We start from the raw sequence: 27,095 nt of genomic DNA on the forward strand, positions 1-27,095 counted from the left end.
TGATTCTCTCAGTGTCTTTGGACACTTTTCCATGCTCCTTTGGAGATGCTCTAAAAAGGATAAGGTGGTTATTCAGAATTAAATTTCTTCTCCCCTCAGAATGAAAATAATGACCAAAATACCAGCCAATTCAGAGCTGAAAAGGAAGTTTTAACTTTAACAGGCTTTGAACCAGTCTCTGAAAGAATGAAGTACAAGAAATTATGACTTAAACGATTTCAGGTTTTAAAACATCCGCAGCAGCGGAAGCTTCTGAGTCATCAGGGCTTGTACAGAAGGTCTAAAGAAATACATGCAATGCATCTTTTTACCAGAAATAACAAGGAAAGAGAATGACAAATTGGATCTGGATTAAGACAAAAAAAAAAAGGCACGAAGCACTGCTTTTACTTTCTGGCCATTATATTCAAATAACAAAGAAAATAATTTGCAGTTTTCTGCTGTAGAACACTTTACAGAATTCATGTGCCTGTATTGAATCTGTGTCAAGGCTATAAAGTGTCCAGCAAAACCACACATCTAATATACTACAGATGTCTTACCCAGATGTTCTGAGGAAAGAATTGATCACTCTTTTTGTCTTTTCTCTTACTACAGCAACGAGGCAATACCTAAGGTTTACCCTGTGGGTGCCAGTACTGAAGACTCAGTCAGCATGACGGCTGGAAGTTGTTCTACTGGACAAGTAGAAGAACTTAGTCCACAATAATCTTGTGTGGGTGTGGTTGGAGAGGGAAGTAAGCGTGGGAAGCTTCTTTGGCATTCATACATCAGTGCAAGAGCTAATCCAAATGCAGAAATAGTACTCTGCTCTTGGAGAACTAAGCTTGCACCTGGAATATAGTTTTGCTTACAAGTGTTTTATGTCTGCCTGGAGAACCTGTCAGCCACTGACCGCTTTGGGCCAAGTTCCAACTGCAGGAAATAATCCTGAGGAGAAGAGTAGGAAGCATTTTTGAACACTTTCTCTTCTCAATTTGACCTGCAGGTAGAAAGGCAGTCTCCATTTTGACATGTCTTGCTCTGCCATCTTCAACCACCAAAGAAAGCACTTAAGAGGGCAAATGATGCAGTCTGGAGCTAACTCGTGAAATAGCACATGTAATTAAGATTATTATAAGTGTCAGTAGAAACTGTCTGAATCATCACCTCCTTACATGTGAGAATCTAATACTGCATGTCAGCCTAAATCTAAACATCTGCAGCAAGCAACTGTATTTCTCAGATTATGATAATTCTGTTTCAAAATGGGAGGCGAAACAGGGGAGAAAGTTTGCAGATTTTCAGGCGGAAAAGAAAAGGAATCTCCAACTTCTGTGAGCAGAGTCACAAACTGACTGATTTACTTACTTACTGATGACATAAGTCATGTGTCATTTATAATGTGCTGCCACAATCCAGCTGGACACGGTTGGCTGGCAGCAAATTATCCTGAACCTTGCAGAGGTAAGTAGGCTCCAGCATATTTTAAAGATGTCAGACATTTTGTCTCTCTGGCCAAGCCTTCTCAGTCATTCATAAAGTTACATGGAAAGGTCAATCTATACTTAGATATACAATATGATTTAACCAGATTACATTATTTCCATTTGCTTAAAAAAAAAAAAAATAAAAAGGCATAAGCTTGTAAAATATCTTTTGGGAGAGGACTTCACTGTCTCCTGGGATGTGATTACTACTTTTACTTTCTTCTGGATACATTAAAAAAAGTTAATGAAACAGGATTTTCAGTGAGAGTTTCTGTTGAAATCTAGAGATTCTGAGCAAATATGAAAAAAAATACATTTTTCAATGCAATAAGCCTTCAGGAAAAAAGTCTTTTTCAAAATGAAGTTGTCAGGGAAAATGTGATACTATTCAAAATAAAAACTACAGTTTCAAACACTAAAAGAAAAAGGGGAGAGGAGTCAACTACCTGTAACTCTTCTGTTACATAAAATTAAATGAGAAATTACTTGGTAAAGCATACTGAGGTTAGTGTTCACATTTTAAATACTTTATTGGAGACTGCAAATAGTTGGCCTTGCAATGAGGAACAGGCTTAGGGAAACAAAATTTTTGTTCTCTTTTTCTGTTTAAAATTTTCTGCAAATTATGTGTAGTTTAATTGTTACTTTAAATTGTTTATTTAGGTATATTGAAAGAGGTTTTAAGCACCTTCTAATTATTTTGAGAATGTTCACAAACACACAATGGTCTTCAGATTTTGTCTCAGATTAATGCAAATATTTGACGTACAAAATCGGAATTGTTTGACATTCTTAAGAAAAATCAAATTTTTGTCTTCTCATGTTCATATTGGAAATTGGATGATAAATATTTTGCTTCTTCACTCCTGTAGTAGAACAAATGTAGCAAAATGAATTAACATATCTGAGTGAGTCTTCTCCTTTCAAATATTAGGGGACTTTTCCAAATTCTTAAATCTTCTCTGTAATATTCAGTAGATCTCTCAGTTAAGGTTTAGTTCTAGATGATTTTGGTTTTTTACTGATAGAATACACAGAACAGCTTATCACTCTCACTGAGTAATGGCACTGCTGTTACTGTTAGGGAATATGGTATTCAGAAAAATGTAAAATTTAGGAATCTTCAGAAGTTAAGATCAGTGAAGAAAATTAATGGAAATGTAGAGTGGAAGATTATAAGAAAATTGAATGTACATAGCACTGCATTTTTTGAACCTGGACATATTTGTGAAAACGGGAGGATTCCATTCTCCTGAGCCAAGACCAGGATTGTGCTGCAGTGTTTCTTTAAAGAACTTCTTATCTGATGAACAAAGTTGTTGCCATTAATGACACACTATTCAATACCATTCACCACAAGAAGAGATTTTAAAACCAGGTCCTAAGCATTTCCATGATCAATTAATGGGTTTTTTTCAGGCCACAGACCTCCAGCTTGAGGTAGAAGATGGCAGCTCCACCATGATGAGGGACCATCCTCAGGAGCCCTGGAGATCGGCCTGTTGTCCCATGACTGATGCCTGCCTGGGCAGCAGAGATTCATCAGGTGCTTTGTTAGGATGGCAAGCACAGTAGTGATTAAATATTAAATCCTAACTACGTTTTGTGGGCGCTGCCAATAAATAGTTTATTTACAATATGAAGTTATGTATATGCTGCTTACAGCATTTTTGAACCTGGCTAAAGATGTCTGAACAAGCTGACCCAAAAGAGGAGCTGTAAAAGAGAGTGTGCAGGGAAGTATCTTCTTTTTACTTAAAAATATGCTCATTGCACCAGACTATATAGTGTTTGTTTATGCTAAAACAAATAAGATCATATCCATAAATCAATGAAAAGAATTAAAAGAATAATTAATATTCACTCTTTTGTACCTATTCTGCACTCCCTTCATAATTTGTAGCAGATGGAAGCCAAATGTTTTCAAAGAATCGGAACCAATTTTATAAAAAGATGGCTCATCTTTTCAAAATAACTTCTCCTTAGACTGCCAGTTGTACTTAGGATTTTAATCTATAAAAACGTTACTGTTGGAATATGATAATATTTTTAGTAGCTCCAAGTGAATTCACATTCTTGAGCCTTCCTCCATATTCCATATCTGAAGATTCTTCCTTTTCACACCACTATCTCATTGTTTTACATGCCTTTGGAAAAATCTAGAAACCTTTGTGCCACAGCAATATTCTCATTCTCTGCTAACAAGCTGTTGTTGTTTTATTTGTGGTAGATTTTCTTGATTTAGAATAAAATCTGTTTTTTAAATTTATTTTATTGCATGGAGATATAGAGTACATTATGAGTAATACTACCACAAATCAGTAGAGATGTCTGTCTTTTTTCTTCCTTAAGAATTAAAGAATTGCTAAGTCGATATTTAAAGAAATGGAAGTGAAGATATGGAAAGAAAATAAACAGAACTGAGTAAAGTAGAACAGAAAATGATGTTGACGAAATATACTCTCTCTTAAGTAACAATTCCAAATATGCATTTAAGAGTAAAACTAAACAGATGATGGTGATGGGACAGAAGCCTGTAGCAGAAAGTAAGCTATAGTGTGTGTCCAAAACACATAAATAAACAAGACTGAGAATGAAAACTCTTATTCAGAAATGCACAGAAACAATTTCTTAGGTACATCCTTAGGTTGCTTAAACAAGGATTTGAAGCATCTAATATCAAAAGTACAAAATACAGATGAAAAATACAATTCAACGTTTCAAGTGGCAAGATTATCTTAGAATTTCTAGCTGTGGTCTATCCTGATCTTTCCTCAAGTAAATATCTAGAAAAACTTCTGAAGAAAACAGAGGAGAATAAGTATATTCACAAAGTGAATTTCTGCGATAACTCATCTGGCAAGTAGACTACCACTGCAGAGGAACCATTCTTTCTTAGGAAGCATCTAATACATTACTATTGCTGGGAGGAGACCTGGTATGTCAGTGCTGTTGTAACAGAGACAGCTCCTGCTTCTTAAAGATAAGTGGAGAAAGTCACACAAGTTGATTGAATGTCTCTATAAACAGAAGACTTTTGTTTGAGAAGTTTTTATACATGTAAACTCCAAAAGAAAAGTTCACAAACTAGCCTGTTATGATGATTTCATAATGGGAGTTTTTCTAATTGAGTACACAGTTTTTGAATGGTTGCCATGATGAAGGAATGGTTTATAGCAAGTGGTTTTGAAACAAACAAATGCTTTCTCTTATTTTGGTAACAGGGAAGAATGGCTAGTGTTAATGCAATTCCATGTTGAAAGTACAAAAAAGGTGTGCAAAGTTAGGAAGTAGGTGATGCTACTGTTAAGTTGTGAAGGAGGGCACATCATGTGTACTTTGCACTTCACATTTTATGATGGCAGAAGTTAAATGCATAATATAAAATTACAGTAGCTGAACTATATGATAATTATGATAATTGGGGACATTTCTCTCCAGGGAGTGAGCTCTAATAGTTAAGAAGTGACTTGATGTTAAAATAAAAATCTCACTATGCAATGATTAATTAAATAAAAGGTAACCAGGAGGTTTATTGCATAGTAGCAAGGGGCATGATTTGTACTTTATATGGGCCACAGTATGTATTTATTAAAAAACATATCTCTGTTTATTGGAAGTTAGGAATGCAGTAGGACATACCCTTTCATCTGAAAATTATGACTGTGGAAATGAACAGCTAAGTGGGAAGATGTATAACCCTTTTCATTTTCATATTGCCTATAACAGCAGCAATCCTGTGCTCCATGGTGCTTCCATTTGCATTTCTGATAGCCACGGAAAGCAATAATTGCCTCACTTGCATCAACAAATGTAACTCAGGCTAACAGCAGCACCCATGGACAAGGTATTGATCTCCAGAGGCATGTCAGAGAGTACCCTGGAGTTCTGAGGGTGGATGAAGTGGTCTGACTCATCATCCACTCTCTCAGTGTCTCCAGACCTTTGGAGAATGTCTCACATCTGGTCCTGAATTTGTGGAGAGGCCAAGTATGTCTTCAGTTGGCAGGCACTTAGACTATGTTTGGTGGTAAGCAAAGCATCCTGGGGCCCTGTTCTGGCACTGAGGCCAACTGTCACAGAGTGACTTTCAACTACACTGATAAAGCTCTTACCCTTCAGCAAAGAACATCCCCATCCACACTGCCTGCTGGAAGTGCTGCCAGGGTTATACTAATTCTTGAACTATGTTTGGCAAAGTTCTATATGGCACAGACCAAAGCTGTGCCTGGTACTATTCCAACTATTCTGAACTATTCTAACTGTAATTTTAAAGTATAGCTGGTGGACTTCCCCTGCCCAGGAACTTTCTCTGACTCATTTAACTTATTCGTATATGACTCTAGAGACTGGCTGAGTAAGAGAGTACCAAGAATCGCATAGACATAGGCCAAGGAGTGTGACTTCTATGCCCCAGCTTCAGGATATATAGGAGAAAACCTCTACTGATTTTAAGATTCCCTTTCATGATGACACTGAGGTCCCTGTGTACAGGTATGGCCTCTGCTGGGAGATTTTCTCCTCATGCTGCAGGCTGGGTAGCCTGGGCTTAGAAGGGGATGACTGTCTCACTCAGAGTGCTGACATGGTTAATGCTAGATAAGGTAACATTTTCCCTGATCTCCGGGGAGCTCAGTGGGACCATACAATTCCTGAGCTCATCCTATTCAGATGAGATCCAAGTTAATTTCTCAGGATACATCTGTGAGACACTTTGGCTGTTGGGTTCAATCCTTTTATCAGTATATTGTAAGCAGAGTACTATAGACTTAAAATTAGATCGATTAAGCTGTTTCTCCTTAGGAACCCATGTTTTTTGATCCATACTGAGCCACCTTAGGTAGCAGGTCAGAGTGTTTTCCTCATGACCTTTGGACTGAGAATACTGCTATAGTTTTTAGGTTCTGGATTTATTAGGTGATGTTTAGAGTTAAAATGTGTCTTTTTCAGAGCCTTGTTGTCAGACCTAGTAGAACAACTAGCTTTTGAAATCTCTAAGGACAGGTTCAAACAAAAATAGCCTGGATAAACCAATTGCTACAGGGAATGGTTTCCAAATTTGGGGTGACTCCTCTGAAATTCACCCCCTGCAAGACTCCTCCTTTTTAAAGCAGAGACATCTAGCACAAGTCCCTCTGCCTATTTTGGTTGATACAGTGTGACAAAAGGCAAGCAGTTTAAGAACTGAGGCAATTGATCCAATGTGCACAGACTGACACTGAAAAAGAAGACCCAAGTGTTTTTATTCTGCAATCATGTTCTTAATTGACTCATCAAAGTTATTTTTGTTGTATTAAGTTAGAAGAATATGATGGTGACATAGTGATGAAGCCCATTTCTCCTAAGCAGCCTACCCGTGATATTTGTTTGTTGTCTTTGTAAGTACATTCCATTAATGGCATATATTTTTACTGTGTCGATGATACAATGTTAGAAGCTGCTTTCCACACAGTTTATTCTGAGATTGTATACCATAACCTTGCTTACTTTGATATGAATACTACTTGATCTTACAGTGGCAGAGAGATAGTTATCTCAACAGGATAGTAAAAGAGCTGATTATTTCCTAAAGCACCTCTTTAAATCAGGAATCCTCACAATAAAATACCTTTTATGAATCCTTTTAATATTAGAGCATTCAACAGTTAATCACCTTCAAAAAGAGTAGGTACTGTGGTAAATGGGGGAAATATCCTTCCTCTTTCCACTGGTACTTCATCCTTATTTGAGATTTAAATGCAGCTTTGGTTTAGTATTTTTAAATGCCTTCATTTAATAACTAATTCAAAAAGGGTTTTTTTAGCAAAGTTGAGTAGAAAATAAGAATGCTGAAAGCCTCCTCTCAGTCTAGACTGCTATTTTTTGTGTAGGGAGGCAAAACATTTGATGTCATTCCTGAATAATGTTCAACAATGTTTTATCCATCAGAGTTATCCAAATACAAGCAAAGGGCAACTCCATATTTCAGTGACCTGACTAGTCCCTTTGTTGGATGGCCAGCTCCACTTAGCTGCAGATGGCCATATGATATAAAAGTATAAGACATCGCAAAAAGAGGTGATGTAAGCTCTGGAATCTGTTTTTGCAGTCTGTGCTCATATTTGCTACTACACACATGATCTTGTTCTCACTAGAAAATTTCCAAAAGTTTACATCAATTAATTTTATTTGATCTATGTAAACTAGAAAAAAATCTCTGAAGCTGACACTTTGAATCCAGTTCAAACTTGTTTAGCTTAACTTTTCTTAATTAGAGACCTAAGTGAAAACAAAGCAAGAGTAAAATCACTTCCTCTGCACCACTGATGGATGTGTCTTACATGCATTATCCGTGCTTGAATTACTCTGTTTGTATAAGCTCTGCTTCCATGAAAGCAACCACACCGTGAAATAACACTAGAGTTTGTTTTGTCCACGCTGTGTTTGTATGTAACACTAACAGTTGTGGATGGGCATCCTATGGATTTCTTTACTAGAGTAAACTGCAAAACAAAACAAAACAAAACATTCCCAGTTAATTGTTTATAAGAAAAGGCTGACCTCTTTAGATGAGCAGAAGGCACTGAAGGACTGTATACCCTTGAAGTTTTCCCATGGAGCAAACATATGTCCCTGCTACAGGGAGATCAATTATTAGACTGCATCCATTAGTGGGCCAGCTAGTTAGCACCACAGGATTCACCACGATAGAGTTAAGATCCTATGTATGAGTTAAACTTGGACGACATTTAAGCTAAAGTTACCTTTGCAGAGATGCTCTTGCATTTGGGATTTGCACTGCTGCACAGTAAGGCGCAGATCTAGTCTAGCAAGATCCCTTATATTGCTCAGATCTGCTTAGTGACAATAATATGTCAGATTCGGGATGAGCTCACCTGGGTGGCTGTGTCTGCGTGTGCTTTTGAGGTCGAGTGCCTTCTCGGAGTGATAGTCTGCGTATTTTCCTGAACCTTGTTCTGTGATATATCCCATTCTACCTATGCTCTGACATACGTATAAAACTTAGTCATTACACTAAAGATGTGTCTTCTTTGCTCCAAAGTTAAAAAATAAGAAAAAGGTAACAGTTTTCAGGACAGGTTTGTGAGACTGGCGGTTCACTGTTGAGGGAAATTGAAAATACTAACCAGCCTTTGCAAATAAGAAAAATCTATGTTTGGGAGTCTAAATACATATTTGCTCACTTAAATGAATGGCCTGAGTTTTGGAGGTGCTGAGTTGATCCAAACTCTAAATGTTTTTCATCCTCAAAAATCCGTCCAATTGCTTTCATGTCTCTCTGTGGAATGTAGTCACCCAAGTTTGACAGTTTTGGCTCTAAGGTTTAACTTGACTGAAAACAAACTGGCTTCAAAACTGTAGGGGAGGTTAGCAGCAGCTGCTCAAACCTATGTATCCAAGAAAGTAAATCTTAAAATGTCAAATGGATTTCTTCTCATGAATTCAATCGGCAATAAACAGGAACAGAGACATACTAGGAAAGGTAAAACAAGATCTCAGTCTTCTGTTTCTTGCTTAGAAGATGCTTCTGAGCAACCCTGCCGAGGGTCAGGGGCCCGGGTGGACTGCTGTACAGGAACCTGAGGCTTGTAATTTTCATAACAACATCTATGGTTTAGAGACTGCTCTCTTCAGTTCTCAGTGGAGGAACTCTGAGCTGGCACAATGATAAACTCCGTGTCATCCCTCTTCAAAATAAATGAAAAATCTTGCAGGAAACAAGAGCTGCCCAGGCTGTGGCAGACTTCTAGGAAACTACTGTAAGATGTTTGCAATGCATTGTGCATCTGAGGATAAAATTAAATTCAAGGTAGATAGATAAAGGTAGTAAGGAAGGTTTTCAGTTGAATTTAGTACTGCTGAAACTCAAAAGCTGAGACCAGAATTAGTGAACCCTTTGGATTTAAGTATTTGAAATTCTAGCATAAAATTATCTTTCAGTAATGGAAAAAATAGAAATTAATATTGAAATGATTCTGCATTCAGGAAGTGCAAATCTGTCTTCAAGTTCATTTAGCAAAGTGACATTTAAATTACTATGAAGAATTGTGTGCGCTATATGATATTTGTAATTTCATAAAATGTTGGGATGAGATTGTCCTGGAATCAGCATGTGATTAAACTGATTATATACCTTATATACATGGTATGCTTCTTATTCAGTCACAATCAAAATACAATCTACTTTTATTAATATCATAATTTAGATGTCATAACTGAAATCTCAGTTAAATATTTTTTAATTTCTATTCACAGCCTTTTATTCTCTATTAACACACTCATTCCTCTCACCTAAAAAAAGATTCTACTTTTCCCATCACCACGATAGCTGACATCTGCTAGAATGACCCCTTGCCCCTAGCAGCAAAGCACTGCTATGTAGAAATGGACGACAGACAGATGCTCTTCTCCTCGTTCTAAAGAACTTTAAAAATATGGATGGGTGCAGAAGAGGGCACCAAATACTAACTGTCAAAGCAGATACTGTTTTTCTTTCCTTTACACCCATGCTGAGTATTTTTCTTTTGCTCACTCCCAACCCCCACATATGCATATGTGTCGTAATACCCAAAATAAGTCTTACTATTTTATTTCGAGTCCAGGAACACGTGCATCAAATTTCCTTCAGGCCTGTTGATCTTCCTTTTCTGCTGTGAAAACAAGGGTGTGAGTGTCAGAAAACCAAAGAATATGCTACTGTAACCCACGCTGGCACTCTGTGTCTCTCCTGACTGCCATCTTTAAGCTCAGGCAGCAGAGGTTAAAGTCACTAAGCTTAGAAGCCCACATTTCAGTTCCTGCTACACTTGCTGTGCCACCCTGGGTGTTATACAAGGAGGACTTTTAATGTAATGTGAAGACTGCATAGCTAAAATTACCTCAGGATATTCCAAAATTAAGATTTCTGGTGTGATATGTTAATGGGACTATATTGCACAGCTACCACTTTCTGCATTTTTATTGCTTTTATAGTTAAGGTTATTATCTGTCATACATGCATTCTGACCCAGTTCTTCAAAGTCAATTGAAGTCAAAAAAATCAAGGTTTCATCACTGCAGTCTAGGGGTAATTGAAGAATTATACGCTGATGATAAGTTGCAGGGGCAGGGCAGAAGGCAGAAATGATGACTTTACCTAGCTAGGATCCCTGTTGTCCCAGGACCATGGACTCAAACTCCATCATTGTTCCCTTTTCCTGACCCTGTAAATGTAGGTTTTACCTTTTCTCCTACATTGTGGCTGGATATCTGTACTCTGCTCCATACATAACTTCCATGGAAAACAGGAATCCCAGCTTAGGATCCCTTTGGACTTGAGCAAGTGTAGTTTTCTTCAGGATTAGTAGAGCACTGAACTATGTGGGAACTGACTGCCCAATTTGTGATGTATGAGACCAAAGCTCTTGAGCATGTACAGAAGAATGCTTTGTTTTGATGTCTAGGAAACTTTGTGGCTGAAAGCAAAGGCAATGGTAGATGTTGGACATATGAAAGGCAGTTATGCTGTGCTTGTTCAGAGACTTGAGAAACAAGCTGATGTTGGTGTCAACTGAAAAAATTATGAATCAGCGAATGAAAAAATAAATGTTACTATAGGAATATGGATAACTTTCCTGACAGTAGAATATTCTGGACATAAATGTGTTGAACAATTTAATTTTATCTATTTGTCTTTCAGTCTATCTGCTAATAATAATATATGAGCTGACAGAGACATGGAAAAATTTATTCACACTTTTCCGTACATGGGGAAGAAATCTGTACAATACCCTTTCATCAGAACTGCATGTAGTTATCACTATGCACACTCATAACTCAAGCTTTGCAAAAGCTTGGTAAACAACATGAGTGCTAGTAGCTCAAAGTCAGGGTGTCTAAAAATGTAGAAAAGTTACATAACATAAGACTTCTCTGTAGACTGACAGTGGTGCTCACACCACTGATGCTAAAAACCTCAATAAGGAGTAGCTGTCTGTTTGTGTTAATTCCAGGTACTCCTCTATCAAGCCACTGAGGGATTTCTTATGGTCTGTTGCAGATTTGAGAAAGGAAAAAAAAATCTTGGATAATAGCTGTACAACCATCACAGTCAAATCATGGAAAGCTGAGTGCCACAGAAATATATTTTGACTTCTACTGAAAAAATAATTCTTTTAAACTGCAGCTTGACTTTATCTTTTTGCTTCTCACTTCTGGTTTCCACCTTGGTTCCTGATATAAACTACTGGTTTCCAGTTTCCTGGATCTTCACTGCCTATTCCTACTTGACCTATTAGCACTGCCATTATTTTGATTCTTGCATCCAGTTGTCCCTTGAAACCACAGTTTCAACCCACTTACTATACTTCCAAATAAGCACTTTCACCCCTTCACTCAAGCTTTCTTTCAGGAAGAACTCCCAGCAGATATCTGTAAACTTGCCTCATTTTCTGCCTTGAAAGCATCATGATGCCTGCAACACACATAGCAACAATCAGGCTGCTGGCCATGACGCTGAACAATGTCAGCTCACTCTTTCTTTGTGTTTCCATCTCAACGTCTGTGTTCCCACTGCTGTCTCTAGTTTCATGCTTAGACTGTCTTGTCCTTCAAGCAAGAGGACTTTTGTGATTTGCTGGTGTAGTGCCTTTTCTTGCAGAATAAAGTGGGCTCCGGGTAAGAGTGTAAGTCAACACACTGGAGCTGATTGTCTTAGCAATCACTGTACTCCCCTGTACAGGAAGATTGTCTGTCAATTCCTATACTGGATCTCCAGGATGCTGGTGGAGGAGAAGAGGGATGGTTCAGGTGGCCCTTCTGACCCAAACTGCCTTACAAAGAATTCTCCGGAGCAGATGGAAGTCAGGTCAGGTCCAATTTTCTCACTGTTATAATGGCCCTTTGGTCTGGAAGGAGAGTTAAAGCTGCCTTCCACAGCTTTTCTTTGGAAGCCGCTGCCTGGCGATCTGCCCCATCTGCTTCATCCAGGCAGTGAATCAAGCCTGTTGTACTTAAACCATTGACCCCTACTATGAGAAATACCAGAGAAGAATAGACTTTAACTAAATCTTTCAGTAGCACCCTCTCCCCTTATTTTTCTCCCTCCCTCCCATTGTTTTGAAGCCAAGTCACTTTTTGTTTGCTGGAGGAAGATTAAACAAAGGAAGCCACCAGCAGCGCTGGGTTTTTTTGACACACGTGTTGTCTGTATCCCTCGGGCAGCCTTCCAGCAGGTATACCCGTACAGCTGCAGAGCCATTCACAGCCGAGCCATAAAACTGCTGGCAGGTCTCACCATCTGTGAGAAAGACTGTGTGAGAACTTCCCTCTATTACTGTGTGGCTTTCAAGACAAATGTCACTGCTGACCCCATTAAGATAGCCAACATTCGAGAAACAGCATAATGTATTGCTAGGCTGTTCTCTTTTCTGTCCTGGTAGGGTGAGTCATGAAGTTTTGTAGATGTTCTCACATGGAAAAATACTTGAATGCTTATGACATTTTAACATCGCAAAACACTGAATAATTGTGAGACTCTTCCCATTGAGTGTCTGACAATATAGCAAAGATTAGGATTGGAAACTGCAGAATTTTTAAGCTATGCTGCTACCATTACAGCAAGGGAGAGGGAAGAAAAGCAAAGCTGACCCAAGAATCTTCTTTGGTAGCCTGGCACAGTCTCTGGAGAAAAAGAACAGTGTCCTCTGTATGTAGTCCATCACCCACAGATTTTGATCTTGCTGTTCACAAAATAAAAATGCTTTCTTCCTTAAAACCTTTACCAACAACTCTCCTGTCCAACAGTGTATGAATTTCATTTCTAGCTGATTCTGAAAGATATTGAAATAAAAGTCATTTCAAATGGTACCTGACTGTTAGAAGCAAGTACCTGTAGCTAAGCCTAGGGCCTCCCTACAAATTATTGTTTCAGGTACCTCAATCATATAGAGCAAAGAGGTATATTTCTTCTCTGGCTGATCAGCATTCAGGTTACACAGCTAGCCAAACGTTGTTGCCCAAATATCTTTACTTTCAGGGGTAAAAGTACATTTGAGTATGAAAACCCAAATCGCTTTATACAATGAGACAAGTTGGAGAGGAAAAGAATCTTAACCAGTATAAGTTTCATCTGCAGCCGTAATCAATGTGGACGAGGGGGAAATAACCACTAGGCTCCTAGTTCAAAGGCCACAAAAATCAGTGAGACACCTTCTATTGCCTTCGGTGGATCTTGGATCGTATTCCAAAAGATGACCTCTGACTTGACAAGGATAGTTACTAGCCTTTTGTTCAGTTTAGTGATGCTTAATGAACATGACTAAGGCATGTTTGAGCAGTCCTAGGATGGTGTGAGCAGTAGCATGATTTAAAGAGGTAAAAGTTATCTGGCATTTCTTAAACAATAGCTCACACCCTTCAAACTTTTTAATCCAGATGCAGCTAGCTATTACGGTTGTGTTAGCCATCTGGTACTATAGTCTTTGGCTGAAAACAGAAGCAATACGTATCACCACTGTGTTTTGTTTCCAGGAAAAAGGAACGCTGTTTTTATGATCATCCATTCATTTGGTATCAAGCACATTTCACACATGAGTTAACTGGAGACCTGCAGTTGATGTATTCTGTGGTAAGAAGGGCTTTGTATGGCTGATGGTAGAAGCAGAGGGAAAGGTTGCACTTTCAGAGTAACTGAATATAATATCATTGGGTTTCTTAGCTTTCCCTTTATAAAAAGATTCTTTTTATAGTGGCACATTGTCTCAAATAACAAAAGGGTTTGCACTTTCTGGTTCTGCAGTTCAAAGCAGATAACATCTTCAGCTATATTTTGCTAAGCATAAATTGTACTTGCTTTCCACTAACCTTCCCAGCAAACTACAAGTAACATGATTTTATATACTTACTCACTTGAAAGCATTTTATTTTGTTCAAATAACAGATGCCTGCAAAAAAATTACCAGCAATAGAGAGTAGAAAGGAAACTGTGAAGGCAAGGGACATGGTGGCTGCTTAAAAACATTATTCTTGAGGCACAGCAGCACCAAATTACATCACCCAAGGGAACTTCTTGGCTTCTCATTGCAGGGGGGTGGGATTAGATGACCTTTAAAGGTCCTTTGCAACCCAAACCATTCTATTATTCTGTGATTCTGTGTAAGGAGACACAAAATCTTTTTGAGAATAAAAGGAATAATGCTGCCACCATGTAATAGGGGACACCAAGGTCTCCTGTATCTTCTATATCCTGGCAATAGGGGTAGGGTTGGATCAGGTCTGTTAACTCAGGTTTCTCTATGTCTCCTGGAAAAAAAGTGAGCACCCAAAAGGATGGAAGAAGATAACAAAGCCTGAGTTCACAGTTTGTGTCTTTGTTTAACCAATGCAGAGAGTTAGGAAGAAATACAGCCCAACAAACATGCTCAGCTATTGCCTGCCTGGCAGCAGTTGCAATCAGCTTTTTGAAGGATACAGTCCAACCCCCTGACAGGTTGCCATTAAAAATGCCCCCACTCTCTACTTTAATAAACAAACCTGTATTTCTGCCAGGTTGGTGTATGAATCCCTTCTCTGCTCTCAGTTACACCCAAGCAGATCTGCACTGCTCTCAACAGAGAGGCTCACTGCTATGACTGTACTCCCAATAAGCTGACTAGCATGGAGGTTTTCTCTGTGCCATGCTTCTTTATCTGCATAAGAAATTATCTTCATAAGAAATTTTGCACACTCAAGGGTGTGACAAGATACCTGTCAGCACTTACTGCCTGACAATCCAGGGCTATTGATGACCGGGAGATGCCTAGGAGGGCCATGTGGCCTTTTCCTGAGCTGTCACTCAGCTAAGGATGATCCTGCATCACACAGTGTTCAAACACCCATCTTTACCTTATGCATGTTATCCTGCTATTGCATATCTTAGGTACCTGTCATCTCAATGTCTAAATCCCAAAAGAACAACTTAAGCAACTGAGGGGAAGCTGGAACTGGGGGCAGATTTCAGTGGAAGCTACTCATCTAACCTGCTGAGGTGTCTGACACACTTCCACTGAGGTATATATATCTAAGTACTTGAATAGCTTAAAGGATCCAGGCTTAAGTGCTGATGTGACTATTGAAAATGGCTCCTACGTCATTTGTGCTGTATTGAAAAAAATTAAGTTTTAAATACAAGGAAGCTTCAGAAAGACTGCAAATATGTATATATAGCTGTGCAGTCTTCTCTGAGCAACAGCAAGTTATACCAATTAGTATAGCCACTCACATGTCTGCAAGAATGAACAGATCAATAGACCAAATAATCTAGATTCCTAAAAACCCACTGGAAAAATATTTTAAGGGATATGAGCTAATATTATAACAATGGGAGTTTACTCTTGGGGTTAGAAGAGTCCATCACATTGCAGGCAGATTAGCAGGCAGCTGGATTGACTCTGTCCGTTAAGATCTAATAGGACATTCTGTTTCTTAACAGGTCAAGCTTTATAAACCTGGTCTTCAAAATGATCTTGGAAAGTGTTTTGCATGGGCAAGCTCTGCTAGGGCTGAAACGCAGGGCTCTGCCTGTCTTTGGAAACAGCGAGCTGCAACATGGAGGAGGGTAAGCTCTGCTGTTTGCCATTTGCCTACTGCCCCCTCACAGTCCAGCTGACTGTCACTCAGGCAAGCTCTGCAGCCTGTCTGAACATCCCCAGGAATATGGCTTTCCATATGATCTGAAGTGCCATGCGGCAGCCATGCCTGCAATCCTGCAGTTGGCGCAGCAGGCAAGGCTGATCTTGAGGGCAGACTTTGGCAGGCAGGAGAGACATCCCCTCGAGGGAACCTCCATGTGTTTCATTGAGAAGGGAACTGGCAAGTACACTTTTTACACAGTCTTGCTATTGCCATCTACAGTTGGTGAGCAGTGAGGGTCAAGCTGCCTGCCTGTGGTGTACCTGAATTGTAAAACATCAGATCTTCTTTGTTATTTTTCTGTCTGTGTCTATATTTGTGCTGCATGAATCCACTGTTCCTGCTTGAAGAAGAACCCTTGCTAGCAGCATCAGGATTGAAAGGAGTCCCCAGCTCTGCCCTCCAGCAGACAGAGCTGGAAACCTCCTCCTTCAGCTGCCTCTGTTTTGCACTTAAGTGAAGCAACAGCTAAATCTTGTGCCTCCTCCTCTAAGTCCCTGGCAGTTTTTCTAGCTCTGGAAACAGCATCACTGATAATCAAAACAAGAAGAAAGGGGGGAAGAAAAGAATAAGTGAGTGACATGAGCAATGTCCGAAGCAAATAAGGAAAGTAATGGCATAAGGGGAGGCAGCAGGTGAGCTCCTCTGCCCTGCTCTACTCAGGGGCTCATCCATCCTTCCACTGCCGTAGATTGGCATGGCAATGTGATGGGGAGACAGTCGCATCTTGAGGCTAATATACATCCTCCATCCTTCCCATCACAGCTGCATCTGGCCCTGCGGTGGGTTATCCTCTCTCTCCAAATGTTCAAGTCATTATCAGTTTGACAAATCCAATATATATAGAAAGATCTCCAGGCAAAATCTGTATTTCCAGAAAACGAGATTCCTATACCATCTGCAGCTAATTGTTTCATACCATATTCATCTCAGTCCTGCTGAGCCCACTCTAGGCCTGCTGAGCCCATCACTTACCCTGGTTTTACACTGGAGGAGTTCCACTGTCTTCAGTATATTAACGTGATTAACACTTTTGTGCGCAAGACCAAAATCCAGGGATGAAGGAGCATCCACCACTGCCATAGATCAACCTCATCATCCCCTTAACACTGACAGGGATGTGCTTTGGTGGCAGGCAATGAGTCTGGTTTTCAGGGGAGAGAGATGAGAGGCAGTCAGCCAAAATTCAGGTTCTGGTGAGGAGGGGAAAGAGGGGTCACAGCCTCTGAAATCAGACTCAAACCACGGGGCAGGGAGATGCCCACTGCAAAGGGTTGCAGCCATGGCCCTGTGCTCCTCTCTCATCTAGGGTGATTGGCAGCTTTTCCCCTCATTCAAAATTAGAGAAAATAACAGAGCTCAGCAATAATCTTGATTCTAGAGCCTTGTTGAAACTCTAGACACACATATCTGACAGATACAACAGAGATTAATGAGCCATGACCAGAAGTTTGATTTTTCTGTCAAGTGCTCCCATCCGTTTTTAATAAACAAGGGAACAACATAAACTCCAGTGCCTGCTCTCTGCTGTTTAAACTGGGCAGGTTGCTTTTGGTACCATGTGTGTCTGTGCTGAGTTATGACTCAAAACCACTGAAAAATGCTGGGGTTTTATTGGGTATTTTTTTTCCCCTGTTGGCCCTTTTGTGGCTACTTTTTGATGAGCTTTACTCCTTCCGTATTGTTTCTTTTCTCCTCGGCAGGGACTGTCTGGTATTTTACCACTGGAAACTGTCAAATGTAATATCATGTTTACAGCTAAATGAGTTCAATTTAGTGTCATTGGTGTATTATCTGAAGCACATAAGTGCCAAAAAAGCCCACTGCTTTGTTTTAAACAGTGCTCTGCTTTATTTTTTTATGGGGTTTTGGAACATGGTTTCCTCATCCTTTCCAAGTACAACAGGCTGAGCCAGCTAGAGTGGAGTCCGAGGAACATGTCATAGTCTCTTCATGCTTCTGGATACTTACATTATGATCAGGCATTGCTCTCATAAAATAGTAATCAGTACACAGACATCCGAATTTGCAGGAATCCCTGGTAAAGCAGTCCCTAAGGATTATATGCCACAGAATATGTTTGAGAATTCCTCTATTTTTGTTTCTCACAAACCATGATAGAAGCCACAAAAAAAACAAAAGACTGTCAGAGGATGGTTTATACCCTGAGGTATTTATGGGAGGAGAAAAAGAGTGAGAGAACGCTGCCATAAATCTAACTCACCACAGAATGTCACTCTTGCTCCACGCAAATAAAACTGAAAGGAAATTTACCTGGTAATATAAAACCTGAGTCTTAAGGAAGGCAACTCAGGGAGTAGACAGATAAAATATGGCTATGCAGACATGAACGAAAGGGTGTGCACACTCTCTCCCACAGGGAACTGAATGACATACCTGAATAAAATACCTTTGCAAACTGCTGGATCTCTGATCTGGGTCTGCACTCAAAGTTGAATCCTGCAGATGACTCTTTTCCCAAAGGGACTTCCCATCAGATCTGGGTTGGAGGCCTTAGAGAAAGAAACCCCCCGGATCTTAAAACCCTCCCCAGACCAAGACAGACATACGCAAAAGGCCCTAGCACTTCAGTCTTCCTGCTGAAAATACCTGATTTTCAGTAGGATTCTGGCTGTAAGTGAGGTCCTTTCTGAGATGTGGGATCAGGATCACAGAGAAACAGCTAGGCTATATTATTTCAAACAAAAGCTGTTCTTGAATAGAAAGCACTCTCAGTTTCAAAACGTGAAATAAAAGCTGCCCTGAAATTGAAATTGTCCTTGACTTGATGCTACCTTCAACTGAAATTGCCACTAAATTTAACGGACCAATGCTTAGCATTTAATTGCCCCTGAAAAGAAGTCACTGTTAGGAAGGCACAGTATCAAAACCCAAATCTTTAGGTTTTCAGTGAGGGCTTCATTTTGGGTAGCAGGTACCTGCTTCTCCAAGATGTGATGTTGACCAGACTAGGACGCAGAAGTCACCCACCCTCTGTACAAGAAAGGACTCCACTGAGGTGCCACCTCTATGTAGGGGTGGAAGGCACCAGCTGCAAGGCACCTCTGCATTTCTCCTTAGGGAAGAAAGCCTTCCTTGGAGTTCAGAACAAGATGGGAGAAGCAGAGTAAGGATTATTTCCTGGTCCCCCAGGGATGAAGGACTGAGATATCCCTCCTGCCTTCCAGTCTGGTGAAACTTCTCTAGAGGAGATACTAAAGCTTAAGTGATCTGTCTGTGGTCTACTATAAATCTGCAGAGGTGAAAGAAAATGGTTTTCTGTACTTATCATTTTTTGCATGACTGCAGGAACTCAGATTGTCTCCAAAAGTTCAAATCTTGAAAAAAAATTAATATAAATAATAAAATATAAAATTAGATCAGATCAAAAAGAATTTATTTCTGAAATATTGGTCTTTGATAAGCCTTAAAGTGTTTTGACTTAAGTACTTTTTCCTGGTGTTTTTCGTGTAATCTTACTTATTTTTTAAATCAGAAGCTTACTTTCAGTCTAAAAATTACATCTTTTTTTTTGAAAGTATAGATAGAGGGTATTCTGATAATTTTCAAAACCATTTTCCAATTGTATTTTAATATGGCATTTTCATTTTTAAAAATCCCATCTCCTGCCTAAGGCTTTGATTTTGACAAATTCACATTTTCCAGTGAAAAACATTTCCCAGAACACTTCCCAGTTTTCTCTAATATTTACATCTGTTCTTCTCTTAGAACGTGTCACAGCTGTAGATCAGCAGGAATCAAACAGAACACGGTTGATTTATGGTCAAAGTAATATTTTTAAATCAACTTGTATTTAAGAGTAGTGAATAGCACATGTCCATATACCAGCAATGTATCATAAGGACTTTGTTCTGCTTTTATATTTTTTACATTTCTTTTGCATAATTATACATGATTCATGTGTGATTGTAATTTTTACAATTATTTTACATAATTACATGTTATTAGAGCTGAAATTTGGGCAGAGTTAAAGACTGCAAGCCAGATCCTCAATTTTTCAGACACCCACCCTGATGGCATCATCTGTTTCCTGAGATAGGCAAATTGGACCAAAAGGGACTACTGCCCTCCAAAATTAGGACTACCCCATAGTGAAACATGGCTGCAAGATGGCAAGGAAAAGGAAATTGTTTGTCACTGCTGCTTTTATCCTTAGCTGCAGCTTTGGCCTTGTATCACGTGATCCCAGTTAGACACAGCGCTCACAGGGAGTTGAACAAAATTCATGGGAAGCTGCACACTGCTTTCCTACATCTGTCCCCGCTCTGCCTTCCCCTCCGGCCCCCAAACCACAGGCACTTGGATGCAAGGCAAACCTGCTGAGGGGCTTCCGTTTAGTCACAGAATATTGATTCCTCTGGCAGAAAAATCACATTTTTGATGTGCTTGGTAAATAAGGGGAGGAAGGGTCCCACACGCAGCAAAACATGGGGCATTTTCTTCACTTTCACCAGGCGCGAAGGCATGTTCTTCATAAGAGTGGTTGCTTGGTGGGACACACTATCCTTTGTGAAGGTGAATATTAATCACAGGTTTAGCTCCTGGGCTTTGCCAGCACCCTATTTTTGGCTGGCTTTCTGCTCCTCAGAGCTCGGGAAGGCCTCTGTTGGCTGAAGGACATGGGGTGGGTACATGCCTTGCTTCCTTGGCTGGATTATCCCTCATCCTCTCTGCATTTTAAGAGATTTGGTGGGCCTGTTAACAGCTTCTACCTGTTTTAAGACCTGTGACAGGAGGCTGAATGGCTCACTTCATGCGGCCCCACTTGCCCACTGTTCCTGCTAGCGGTGTTGACATGATTTATGTAAATCATAAAATGTGGCGGGGTGACCTCACGAGTGTCCAGCTCTCCTCACGCACGTCTCCGGGCAGAAGGGCTAGTATTTATAAACAGTGGTATATTCACGTCTCAGTAACCTGCTTTATTTACACTGCTTGAACAGGGCCACTACTGCACAAATAAAATATTATTCCCCACCATGTGCGTTTCGTTTTTCTGTCGGCTCTGTGTTTTCTTTCATGCGTTGCCCTTCGCTGTTGGTGAAGTTGTTGGCAGCTCTCCCCAGCAAGGGACTGGGGAGAAAGGAAGGGGGAGAGTGAGGATTTCTGCCATTTCTAGAGCAGTGTGGTGACAAACGACTGCAGGACCCCAGACCATCAGACTAGCAAAGCCTGCATTGGGGCTGCAAGCTGTACCCTGGTTTCTGCAGGTTGTAGGAGAGCAAGCCAGTACCCCGTGTTAAGAACCGGCCGAGCTGCTGCGACACAGCCCTTTGTCACAGCCAAACTCATTGCCTTTGCTTGCCCCAGCCCATCACATGCTTCACTTGCTGTGCCGCTGCTGGTGGGATGCTGGCTCCTGGGAAATCCTGGTCTTGGCTGTGCTTTGATGAGGGTAGGCGAGAGTTAGTCAAGCTATAATCAAGCTTCTTAGGCATCTGGATATGGCTGAACCAGTTGGAATTTTCTAGCAAAGTCATCTTTTCACAGTCATTTTTAAGGAGATCTTTTTACTATAGCCTCCAAAGAGCTCATTTCTGGCTCATGAATTAAGAGAAAAATGTTTTCTCTCCCAAAATAACCACAGTAATGAACTCAACAATAAAAACTGCTTATCACCCTTATGGTTTGGGGGTGCTTTTTTTTCATTTTTAGTTTTTTCCACTAATTAAAAAAAGGGAAGGAAGGTTTAATGCTTTTTAAAATATCTTGTTTAAAGTTGTGTCTGGTTCATTATCTCACCAGCTTCTGCTGTTTCAAAAATGTGTTTTTTCTTTTAATTTTCTCAATGAGATGTTTATAGTAAATATTAACTTATGAACAAGTCAAGAAAATCGATAGCTGAAACTCTATCAACCTCGAAAGACTGTGTGCATTTCAAAATGAACTCCACAGCCTGAAGCTCCATAGGAGAAAGAGCTCTATTGCCTTTACTGATGGAAAGGGAAAAGTATCTCATAAAAAAGCTTCATTTCTGTAAACTACATAAACATGACTCTTCTAACAGCACTTGAACAAAATCTAAATCATGGGCCCACAACTGCTCACTGGATTCTGGATTCAGATGCACATTTTGGCAACATCTGGCTGTGTGCAGGGATGGGACCTGTCTCTAAAATGGATCCTCCTTCTCCTGTCCTGTACTGTGGTTCCCACAGGAAGAAAATGCCTGCTTCTGGACAGAGAAGGGACAGTAAGCACTCTGAAACATAATGGAGATAGGCAGGGAATACCTCTCCCATGTTTGTTTGAAACCAGAGCAGGCACAGAGCTACGGAAGGATCAGGATTTGGGCAGTCATTTATTTGCTGGGTACTCCGGGAAAGTTTAGCTGCCAGCCTGGGGTCGTGGTTTGTATGATGGGGGAGCAGCTCCGCTGGGGCCAGCAGGCACATCTGGAAGCAGACATTTGGCTTGCGGCTGCAGCCCATGTGTCAGGTTTGGTGTGTGTCTGGAACAGTGTGCTGCAAGGACCATCACCCCCAGGACTGGGGCATAGAGAGTGGGAACAGCCAGATGGCTGAAAAACTTGCTAAGGGAAAGTACTTTTCTCTTTATATTCTTGCATATCCTTTTACCTGGATATGTTCATATCCTTTTACCTGTCCCAAGTTCACAGCTGCATTTGCTTTCCTCTCATAAATATTTCCTTTGTTGTTGTTGTTATTCCCAGAATGTGACTGAGGAATTTCTGTTTGTTAAAGGCATTCAGCAAGGCTGTGGTAAGGTGCCCTAGTTTACTGGTTGAGATCACAAAGCAGTTTAGTTATCTGTCAAAATGCAGTTGTTGAAACCTGGACACTTTAGCTTTTCCCAGTCTTTCAGAAGGCTTTTAAGGGTTTTATTCTGGCCACTCTCCCTCACAGCAAACAGCCCCTCTTTTCCCTATCAGCAGTGGTATTGCCTATACACAGCCTGCATAAATAGAGGTAGCAGAATCTGGCTTACAGAAATTTTCAATATTCTTCAAGTATATAATAAATTATTTCAGAAATCTAAATGATGCTGAAATGAAAAATTGCTCTATTGAACCAAAGGGATATTTGGCTGGGGAACCCCCACATTTAGTGTTTGATATTTTGAAAAATGTCAATATTCTCTTCAGCTTCTAGTTGAGGAACTGAGACCACATTGTAATTCTTACAAGATGGATTTCCTGCTCTCACTCAAGGGGTTTTCCCCATAAAGTATGGTAGGAAGTGTGTTGAGCCTCATTAACTCTCATCTTGTTGCTGAAACAGTGCTGGAAACTGTCAGAGGCGTGTATTAGGCAAAGCTGCCTTGGCTGCCTGGACAGCAGTGAGAAGCTGCTGTGATGGGAGGTGAACCAAGGTATGGTGAAAAGCAAAAGGAAATCAAATATGACTCCAGAAGGTAGTTTATCTCTGCCAATACATACTGTATCCCATCTTTCTTATGTGTCAGTACCTAACATCAGATTTCCTTTCCAAAATCAGACAGGAGTGAGTTGGGAACTAAGGAAGCCATTTCAGAGCACTATCCTGTATTCCTGTTATATTTTATTGACTGCCCACAAAATCTCCGTAATATCTCCATAGCTCTCAGAAAAAATATTTTGCTCTTTGCATCATCTGTTTTACCCTGGCACTGTTTTGCTTCTGTAGAGCTGCTTCACGTTTACAGTGGAACGCAGGAGAGACTTTGCATATGATTTTTACACACTGGACATAGTCTTCCTTTATCCTTATTCCATTCTAGATCTCAGTGAAACAATTAAAAAGTCGCCTTAAGGATCTGGCTCTGAAAACATTTCAGTGTCTCCTAAAGAGAAGACAACAGGAGCCAGCAGTGCTCAGAATACTCAGAATACTGCATCTCAGAGGACTAGATTGCAATCTTGCACACATTCTGTCTCTTTTATTCCCTGGCTCAGGGCTGGGATAGCCCACATACATGATTCCAGATACTAGCAATATAGAGTACACTGAAAGCAGAACTGAGCCAAAATGTTCTTTTTGGACTTCTTCAGGAGTATGGGAAAGTACAGATTGAGATTCAAGGTGTAAACTTTCCCCATTGAAAGTTTGATAGTCAGGGTGATTTCTAGGTGGAGAGACAAAGCTGGGGTAAACCTGTGTATCTACTGCATAATGTGAGCAGCAATGCTTTCTAAGCCAGCACCAGAAATTCTGCCTCAGATACTGTGTATGTTATATTGCTGAAAGGAGAATAACATGATATTGATGTCCAGCTATTGCAGGCCTTAACCTTTTAGCCCCAAGGGACCACAGGGAGTTTCATCCAAAGAGTGCCCATAGGGGCCAGGCACAAATTTGCATATGTGAAATAGCATTTGCAACTTCAGATCACAAAGGTTCAAATGCCGTGTTGTGGTCTTTTGCTCTGTTATCCTCTAGGCTGCAGGCAGAAAACTGGACACTGTGCAGAACTCTGGTAAAACCTGTGATGCTAATTGTTTGATAACACTCCAGTCAAAGGACATATGTCCTCCTGCTTCCGTGATGTGCATTTTCATTTTATGAATGGGCTCAGACACTGCCTCTTTCTGGCAGTTTCTCGAGTCGTGACCTTTAGAGTCTGCATGTGGCTTCTTGTTCCTTCTGCATCCAGTCTAGAGATTTTACAAACCTCCCACCAAGGGGGACGAATTACACTGACACCTGCATTCTTTTACCTTTCTATGTTCCCCAAGAGCTGTAATATTTACCAACAAGAATCTCTTCTCAATCTAATCCAGTTCACATGAATATCACATGAGGCTACCTCCTGCAAGAGGCAGCCTTAAGATGTAGTGCATGATTTTGTGCTTACCGTCTTCCTTCCTTTGTCCTTATTTCGCCTTCAAAGAAGCTGTTTGTGCAAGAAGGGTGAAAAGACATGGGCCTTGGAGTGCAGGCTTGTCTGAATTAACTTAACGGTGAGTGCAGCTGAATATTTGCTATCTGAAGAGCATGCAGTACAGTGATTGCATTTATTAAATGCGTCAGGGTAATTTCCAAACTCCATCACTGCCACAGCACTGTGAGAGAAGGCTTGTATTGCTATACGAGTCCAGTTTGTCTGCCAACATGTCTACCCATTCTGCAGGTGTATGTGTTACAGCCCAAGGCAAAAATATCCATGCCTTTCCCAAAGATCTCATGGTGCTTCTGCAGGCCAGATGGTTCCAATTTGAGGCCTACGCTCGGTGATGTAGCTGTATTGAGTTTCTTCCCTGAAACCAACAAAACCTGCTTTAGCATTTTGCTTGGATTAAAATATTTGTCCCTTTTTTCACAGGGCAGAAGAGGGACTCCTGAAGCCACTGAAGGAAGGAAATCATTACAGGGTTCTACAGAAGTAGGTCATGTGCTACAGCTGCTCATAGTTTAAGAGGAAGAAACATGGGACCTCAAACATGGAACATGACTCCTTCAAAATGCTTGAGAGCAACCCAAGAAAAACATCCTCAGAGGCTTATTTAATAAACATTATCTATAATAGTCTCAATGTGTGCTCATGTTTCCTTAGGAGTTTGCACCTACTTTCCAGAGCTAACAAGATTCCAAAATAGAACTCAGAATAATTTAATGAAAAGGATTTAATAGTTTGTGTTAAAGCTAATATGGTCCATTAGGAGCTGTCATTTTATAAACAATGAAGGTATGTTACCCTCTCTATTGCTGTAAAGCCATTCCATACCAGGTTTGTAAACAGTCTGTAATGATCTACGGAACATTCACAAAAGACAATTAGAACCACATTTGAAAAATGTGCTTTCCCTCCCATTTGATTTCTTTTTAAGTAAACTTAAGAGGAGCACATATATAGTAGATTGATAAATGTATAGCATAAAGATTGCATGTATATATTATATACATGTATATATATATGTGTGTATATGTGGATTTCATTAACAATCATACAATGTTCATTATCTTAAAAGCGCTACAATTTCCACAGCTCAAAAAAATGCCTAAAGTGAACTGTTAAATCAACTGAAAAGTTTTTAATTATAATTAAAGTGTCACTTCACTGTGGCTTTTTCTTTTCCCGGCAAACTAGCATTTGAAGACTCAACCTCTTTTCTTTAACAACTGTGAACACAGATTTTTATGGACAGAAATAGTGTCAATTTCAATGTGCGGGGTTCTTTTCTTCCCCATGAGACTACAGAAAATCGTAAAACATGTATAAAAATTTAAAATGGGATTCTCCAAGGCTTGGGGCTCCTTAATGCTTGGTGCCATTTTCCACTGGTCTAAGTCCAGAGGATGGCAACACTGTTGTAAGCCACAGCTTAAAGCAGCTTGAGAAGGAGAGGGACAGTAGAGCTGCCCAGCCCAGGTCCCCCCCTTCGCATGCCCCGTGTTTTTTGGAAGCCAGGCAAGAATGAAGTATGAGAGAAATCAGACCTAATGACTACAAGGGAGTTACTTCTGGTGCACAGTGAGGTAAGTGTTTGGAAAATCAGGTCCATAAAGTGTCTTTATTCCTTATTACTACATGATCTAGGAGCAGATGAAATAGTCAAAAGATGACTAACTTGGTAAAAGAAAATGGATACAACCTTATTATTTATAAAGTGAACTCCTCATTAAAAAGAGGCAGCTTTTTCAAACAGCATTTAGATTCTTGCTCAAGAAAACAGGCAAGAAGGAGACTTCAGTCTGAAGTCATTCTGTTACACATTTACCTTACAAAGATTTATCTGAGCTACATCTGTGAAGTTTGTGCAGTGTCTTAGGACTGCCAGGTGCTTGAAAGCCAGGGTATGGAAATCCTACCAGAAAGCTGAGCAGAGACTTGTATAATAAAATAACAATCAATTGCACCAAGTGTTAAACAGTCTTTTTGGAAGGTTTGCTATATTTTTCTGCTTCTTTTTACAAATGGTCATTATTTGAACATAGGGTTAGGATAAGAAGAAACACTAAACAAAAGATCCTACTTGAAATATCAAATAAATCATAAGGACAATGTGGAGATATCAAA

The 27,095-nt window shown here is 40.0% G+C and overlaps 1 long non-coding RNA gene across 1 annotated transcript; it reads left to right on the top strand.

Annotated features, from left to right (window-relative positions):
- The first annotated feature begins 598 nt into the window (after nucleotides 1-598).
- LOC113950331 lies at nucleotides 599-25,569 on the top strand. The gene is made up of 3 exons (XR_003528715.1): nucleotides 599-1,446; nucleotides 2,889-4,407; nucleotides 25,401-25,569. It is a non-coding gene; the product is annotated as an uncharacterized LOC113950331 (long non-coding RNA).
- The last annotated feature ends 1,526 nt before the right edge of the window (nucleotides 25,570-27,095 follow it).

Source organism: Corapipo altera, unplaced genomic scaffold, assembly GCF_003945725.1.
Source record: "Corapipo altera isolate COAL_440 unplaced genomic scaffold, ASM394572v1 0, whole genome shotgun sequence".
In the NCBI taxonomy this organism is placed as follows: Eukaryota; Metazoa; Chordata; class Aves; order Passeriformes; family Pipridae; genus Corapipo; species Corapipo altera.